Here is an 8,100-nt window from a genome sequence, read left to right on the forward strand (position 1 = left end):
ATATATAAGAAATAAATAGTGAGTACATTAATATTACACAATATTTTACATGCAAATAGATAGTACTGAAACATTTAGCAAACATAATGACAAAGACAGACGATATTAAATCGTTTATTTTTCGAAAGACACACAACTTAAACATTCAAGAAATCTTCATATAAATCAGATGGTTTCTCAGTGACTGTTGGATCGACGTTATCCACAAAGTTTACTTCCTTTTCTTTATCTTTCAGCGAATCCTGATACATCTTAACAAGATGTTTAGATGTTCGGCAAGTATTAGCCCAGTGGCCCATTCTACAACATCTGTAGCAAGATTCTTCAGAATTTTTAGAAGAATTTTCTTCAACATCTTGTTTAGTGGGCTTGTTTTGTGGTTGATATTTATATTTTCGTGGATTATTATTTCTTTGACCACCACGGCCACGACCACGACCACGTCCACGCCCATTACCATTACCATAAGGATGGTTTCTACCATAGTTATGGCTTTTGGCATGATGATGGTGATGGTTATTATAACCACGACCTTGCCCGCGTCCTTGTCCCTGTTTATAATTATTTGCAGTATTTGCTTCAGGGATTGCAAGTGTACCAGTAGGACGGGATTGCTGATTTTTCATTAATAGCTCATCATTTTGCTCTGCAACTAAGAGATATGAATTAAGTTCAGGATATGTTTTGAACTTTAGCATTCTCAAATTTCTTTGCACTGTGATGTTTGCAGCATTCATTGTGGAGAAAGTTTTCTCCATCATGTCCGCATCACTTATTTCATGTCCACAGAATTTAAGTTGTGAACATGTATTATACAGAGCTGAGCTATATTCATTTACTTTCTTAAAGTCTTGGAACCTTAATGTTCTCCATTGTTCCATAGCAGCTGGAAGTAAAATTTCTCTTTGATTATTGAATCTGCTTTTGAGACCTTCCCATAAAACATGGGGATCTTCTACAGTCACATAATTATTTTGTAAGCATTCATCAATATGTTGATGAATAAAGCAACATGCCGTTGCTTGTTCTTTTTCAGAACAATTGTTGTTTTCATTTATGGCTTCAAGAATGCCCATTGATTTAAGATGCATTTTTACTTTTATAACCCATGGCATGTAGTTGTTTCCAGTTGATTCTAAAGGAGTAAATTTAAGCTTTTCCAGATTCGACATTTTCTATTAAAACAAACAACATGATAAATTATAGTCACTTTATATTCATAAGTATATAAACATTAAACATAAATTTAATATAACATAAATGATAAGTAGGTGACAGTGTCGACCATATGTAAGTAATCATTAATAAATGTTATATAACATAAATATAAATATTAGTAAACATAAATGATAATTAGGCGACAGTGTCGGCCATATAAATGTTAGATAATAGAAATATAAATGTTAGTAACATAAATGATAATTAGGCGACAGTGTCGGCCATATAAATGTTAGATAATTGAAATATAAATGTTAGTAACATAAATGATAATTAGACGACAGTGTCGATCATATATTATTCAGGTGGTATAACCGACCATATATCATTTAGGTGGCAGAGCCAACCATAATTAGTATTAAGATTATCGTGCTGATAACGTGTTATAATTCAGTAGGCTTATAACTACCTTTAGTGGTTTGATTCTTGATGTTATAATTCAGTAGGCTTATAACTACCTTTAGTGATTTGATTCTTGATTAAGAATACTAATAATGAAGTGTAAGAATAAAGATGATAATGGAGAGAAAGAAAGAAACACTTTGTAAGTGTGAGAAAATGGTGCAAGTTTAATGCTTGCATTCATGGCTATTTATAGCAAAAATATCACAAGTTTAGGTAATACAATAATATTACTTTTGTGTATCAATAATTGACTATCCATTTATATATATATATTTATATATTATAACAGAACTGAAGTTTTTTATTGATTGTAAAAAAAGGTTCAATTGGTTGGTAATGGCATATCCATATCCATGTATTCAACTAAATACGGAGTATGTTTATATTCAGCATTTTGTTTATCACCCAATAATTGCAGCAGCTTTGAAACTGCTCTTCCCTATCTCTTTTTAAAAAGTTCATTTTTGTGACTAGCGCACAATATCTTTACTTAATTTGGGCGTTTTTAACTTGGGCGTAATTTCATACAAAACTCTGGTGGGTGCTTGTGTTAGTAGACCATGTTTAGCGCATCCTCATGAGGTGGTGGTGACGGTAACTTGACTTCGGTGAAACCGGGAAAGTCTCTAGCGCGCCGTTGCCGGTGACATTTTTCTGGCGTTAGTCAATTGAATGACGAGGAAGAGTTAGGCGTTTGATTATTTTATCATTTAATCACAATTTAACACGGATATATTTATATTATTAATTTATCTTTTTCCCACCAAACTTTCGATCATATTTTACCACATCATCCAGAACCTTTTCACTCATTCAAATTTAACCATAAAATAATTATAAAATATCTATAACCATATTATTATTTCTTTTGACACAAATAACGATAACTGAATCAAAGACGTTTTTAAAAAGAAAATAGACAACAACAAAAGGATACAAAATATAAGCCGAAAAATCTCATACTTAGAAAACAACAAATAACTATAAAATATCTATAAGTGAGCCTCAACATATAGGAAACAACCCACAAGAAACGAACAAAAGAGTACAACCACTACCAATCAATGACGAGCATAAAACAAGCAATAAAGCCTAAAACTAACACCTCAACGACCAATAGGACCCACTTTTTTAATTTTACCATTCATCATCTCGCGTCTAAATTCTTTACCAGACCAATTGTCAAACTTGTAAAAAAGTACGTTTGAAGAACTATCGTTCTGCCAATATCACCTTCGAAGGAGCTAAAATATCACAATCCATAAGAGTGCTTAAAATATCTCTCACCGGTCAGAAACATTACCCCCAAGCGTATCTATAGTTTCTATTAAAATCCTATAATGATGATGTCATTATAAGGATACTTCTTTTGTTAAAAGAAAATCAAAAAACAAAAGAAAAAAATCTAAGCATGGTGAGTGATTTCATTAATTATAATAATTCTGAATTAAAATTAAATCTTATTAATTAATTATTATTATTAATAATTATTTTAATTATTAAAATTAAATAATTTTGTATTATTTCAATTAATTATTTTGAAATGAGTACGAGAAGGTATAGAAGCTAGGTATAAGGAACCAATTCTAAATTTATATTTTAATTTACACATTTAAAATAAAATAACAACCAATATTATCTCTTATGATTCGATGTGGATTGTTTAATATGCATTTTAGGTGTTTGATAAAATGTTTAGCTGACGAGTTTTTTAGTCGGACTCTGTGGTTCCACGGGTCATTAAACTAAATGACTTTAGCATTTACGTTCATTTAATACCTAAAACATATCATTAAACTATTTTGTTTAAACAAACTCATGATTTCACGGGTAATTTCAGTAATAAGATAAAAGATCAAACATTATACCTTGTTCATCTAGTTGAGGCCCGGTTTCATACCATATATTATATTACTAGATTTTAAGAACCCGTGCGTTGCACGGCAGCTCTAAAAAATAGTTTTCGTAATCGTTACTATTTGTACAACATTGTTTGTTGTTGATAGCAGTTTGATGACAGAACACTTCGTAAGCTTGTAGAATTCTTAATAAACAACTTTATGGTGAAATAAAGAGTGCCTCAGGAGCCATCCATCCATCATTTTTAGTCTCATCAGGTCATCAAGTCCCACATCCCACATGTCACATATTGACCAGGTATTTACGTTATGACCCGTCAATTAAAATATTGGTTACTATAAACATACCGGTGCCTTGCAAGATTTGCTAAACTGTGATCAGAGGAAATAAATTGACTTAACAAAAAGAGTTGCTTTTATTGACATCAAAACCAAATGCTATGTGGGTGATTTAAAGCTCTTTTCTTTATTCATTCAAGAGAATAATCACACACATGGTTTGATTCTGGAATTTATCATTCATCAAACAAAAATCTATCAAAATCAAATTACAAAAATCGTAATGAAATACGATAAATCAAACACCTTAAATTGTAGAAAAATCAAGCATTAAATCATAAGTTTATAGGTCTTCATCACAAGATTAACAGGTGGGGACAAGAGGGCACCCGCCCCCAGTGGATTTGTAATTTTCAGTGTAAAAATTTTGGGTATTTCGATTTTGCCCCAGTGGAATTTTTTTCTGCCCCAAAACCTCCATATTTTGCCCCATAACCTTCAAATATTGCCCAAAAACCTCCAAATTTTGCCCAAAAACCTTCATATTTTGCTCAAAAAAATTGCTACGTTTTTTAAAAAATTTCGCCCCGGATGAAAAAAATTTATGTTTTCGTCACTGCAAACCAACAAATTTATAAGTAAATTGGTCAAATCACCAACGTCATTGGAAAGAAATGGACTTACAGAGTTGCAAGTGAGGCTTGTTGGAATCTCTAGACAAACTTTCCTTCATGATGCAAGCTAGTAAACGTTACAGAACCGAAAGAACGAATGAGTCAAAAATCAAATTTTAGGACGCCAAATCACTAATAAACTCATGGTAAAATAGATATATATCATTGATAGGAAGTATTATCCAAAACATTTAAGTACTGTGTTATTATTTCCACTTCTATCTGTCGATGTATTCATATTTAGCTCACTTAGTGGACCTTGATATAGCTAATTGCATAACACAAAAAAATTAACAAACGCAGTGGCTAATAATTCGAATGTAACATGTTAGTCTGCGAGTGTTAACTATCTGTTTTTGTAAAACATAAATTCTAAATATGAGATTATTTCTAATTCTTATCATCATCATCATTGTGCATCAACTATCTAATTCTAAATTTTACATTTAGAGTTGCTTTCTTAAACTTAACTATCAAGAACATGATATTCCTAGTGTTGCTTTCTTAAACTTCACTAACTATCAAGAACATGATATTCTTAGTCTGCAACCCATCAACTATCTAATTCTAAATTTTACTCTTAGTGTTGCTTTCTTAAACTTTACTAACTATCAATAACATGATATTCAAAACATATACACAATCCTCCTGTGTAGTAAATGGGTCGAGATTGCATTACAAACCTCTATAGGCATAGATCAAATCTTTGCGATAGAACGCATTGAGTGCTATTGTTAGGCACTAATCTGAGGTGACTTGATTGTTAACACATGAACACTGAAAAAAAAGACTTAAATACAAATATCGAAATGATAAAAAGATATAGTAAATAATTATAAGTCGAACTACAGTTACCCGAATTATAGCAGAACGTCCTTTATAGTAGATGCGCCAGTTGCAAACACAAGTTTCAGGAGTATTATTTATGCATCGGGTGATTCAGCCACTCTTACGATGATGGGTAAAATTAAAGAACTAACTCAACATTTCAGAGAGTGCCTAAAACCCACCACAACTGTAATGCATATATTATTTACCATTTTGGGGTAAATGGCTCCATGTGAGCCCGGACAGATCCTGGTTGTGGAAAAAAAATTACTCTTAATATGAGCCCGGACAGATCCTAGTTGTGGACCACAATTTTCATGCTCCCTTGAGCAAAAAATAGCACAACTGCAAAAAGATGTGAAAAATAAAATGCTAATATATCTAAATTTAAATGGATACATGACGATGCAAAGTAATGATATATGTGGGCACTAACCATAACTACCATCATCATTTCGACGCCAATACCTCACATAACAAAGGTCACGTGGCCATACAAACCTGCAATAGCAAGCAACAACTTTAAAATTTTGAAATGACCTGTTCTAGAGTTTGTGTTATGGTAGGGGTAGTCAAATGGGTAGGTTTACACCATCTAGGTAAATGTGGCAATTTGGACCCATTTACTTCTGAAATATATCTATTTGGGTTATGGAGGTAAAATAAAATAAAAAGGAAGTTGACTGAAAGTCACCCAAAGCGTACTAATACATGAAAGCTCCAACATCATTTGAGGTCAGCCCACCTTATGTGTGTTATCAGCTTATATGGCATGATACTAAGAATGTGAATGTGATACTATAAACGTAATTTGATGAAGACTGTTGCAGCATGCGAAGAACACCACACACTTTAACCTGTAACCAATATTTTTACCACTTTTAACCCAATACTCAACCCACATTTAAAACGTTATACATAAATTTATGCAATTTCATTTATTTATAAATAGATTTTTATAGTCAAATTTTACTTTCTATTTGCTTTTGTATTCTCAGACCATTCAAATTAAAACAGATCAAGAATCAAATTTTGAATAAAGACGCGTATTATTAAAAATCAAGAATCGATTTGTATGATTAAAGAAATCCGATTAACACTTTTTCAATATATTTCTGCAAAAAGATCGTTTCGATTAGCACTATATACAAAATAAAAGATTATTAAATTACAAAAATATAATAGATTAAAGTACCTTAACCCTGATTGAAGCGTGCTTATTGATTTCAAGTGTATAAACCCTAATTTAACCTCCAATCCATACCTTAAAAGATTTATGATATGTTTATAATCGTCGTCCTCCGCAATCAGCTTCCGGCGAGTAAAAAAAACTGGATACGATTTCCGATGAATTGAACGGAAAATCCACCGGAATCGATTAGACTGAGATGCGTAACCCTAATTTTAGTACAGAGGAAATTCGAAACAAAGTTTACATCGTTGTGTGGGTAATTAGTTCGCCGTTTAATTCCTTGTAGCGGCTGAAATGTCCAGTTCTTATTGATTAAAAACGTTCCATATTAATTGATTTTGTTGCGAGGTTTTGACCTCTATATGAGATGTTTTTCAAAGACTGCATTCATTTTTAAAACAAACCATAACCTTTATTTCATAAATAAAGGTTTAAAAAGCTTTACGTAGATTATCAAATAATGATAATCTAAAATATCCTGTTTACACACGACCATTACATAATGGTTTACAATACAAATATGTTACATCGAAATCAGTTTCTTGAATGCAGTTTTTACACAATATCATACAAACATGGACTCCAAATCTTGTCCTTATTTTAGTATGCAACAGCGTAAGCTCTTAGTATTCACCTGAGAATAAACATGCTTTAAACGTCAACAAAAATATTGGTGAGTTATAGGTTTAACCTATATATATCAAATCGTAACAATAGACCACAAGATTTCATATTTTAATACACATCCCATACATAGAGATAAAAATCATTCATATGGTGAACACCTGGTAACCGACATTAACAAGATGCATATATAAGAATATCCCCATCATTCCGGGACACCCTTCGGATATGATATAAATTTCGAAGTACTAAAGCATCCGGTACTTTGGATGGGGTTTGTTAGGCCCAATAGATCTATCTTTAGGATTCGCGTCAATTAGGGTATCTGTTCCCTAATTCTTAGATTACCAGACTTAATAAAAAGGGGCATATTCGATTTCGATAATTCAACCATAGAATGTAGTTTCACGTACTTGTGTCTATTTTGTAAATCATTTATAAAACATGCATGTATTCTCATCCCAAAAATATTAGATTTTAAAAGTTGGACTATAACTCACTTTCACAGATTTTTACTTCGTCGGGAAGTAAGACTTGGCCACTGGTTGATTCACGAACCTATAACAATATATACATATATATCAAAGTATGTTCAAAATATATTTACAACACTTTTAATATATTTTGATGTTTTAAGTTTATTAAGTCAGATGTCCTCGTTAGTAACCTACAACTAGTTGTCCACAGTTAGATGTACAGAAATAAATCGATAAATATTATCTTGAATCAATCCACGACCCAGTGTATACGTATCTCAGTATTGATCACAACTCAAACTATATATATTTTGGAATCAACCTCAACCCTGTATAGCTAACTCCAACATTCACATATAGAGTGTCTATGGTTGTTCCGAAATATATATAGATGTGTCGACATGATAGGTTGAAACATTGTATACGTGTCTATGGTATCTCAAGATTACATAATATACAATACAAGTTGATTAAGTTATGGTTGGAATAGATTTGTTACCAATTTTCACGTAGCTAAAATGAGAAAAATTATCCAATCTTGTTTT

The 8,100-nt window shown here is 31.8% G+C and overlaps 1 long non-coding RNA gene across 2 annotated transcripts; it reads right to left on the minus strand.

Moving 5' to 3' along the window:
- Positions 1-3,650: 3,650 nt before the first annotated feature.
- On the minus strand, positions 3,651-6,739 carry LOC139872780 (uncharacterized). Of its 2 annotated transcripts, XR_011767158.1 has the most exons (6): positions 6,459-6,739; positions 5,700-5,764; positions 5,291-5,608; positions 5,119-5,212; positions 4,446-4,502; positions 3,651-3,854 (listed from the first exon to the last, which is right to left on the minus strand). It is a non-coding gene; the product is annotated as an uncharacterized lncRNA (long non-coding RNA). The 2 variants fall into 2 exon arrangements; XR_011767157.1 differs by lacking the exon at positions 3,651-3,854 and having other exon boundaries at positions 3,881-4,502.
- Between the last annotated feature and the right edge of the window lie 1,361 nt (positions 6,740-8,100).

This window comes from Rutidosis leptorrhynchoides, chromosome 10 (genome assembly GCF_046630445.1).
Source record: "Rutidosis leptorrhynchoides isolate AG116_Rl617_1_P2 chromosome 10, CSIRO_AGI_Rlap_v1, whole genome shotgun sequence".
Taxonomy (NCBI): domain Eukaryota; kingdom Viridiplantae; phylum Streptophyta; class Magnoliopsida; order Asterales; family Asteraceae; genus Rutidosis; species Rutidosis leptorrhynchoides.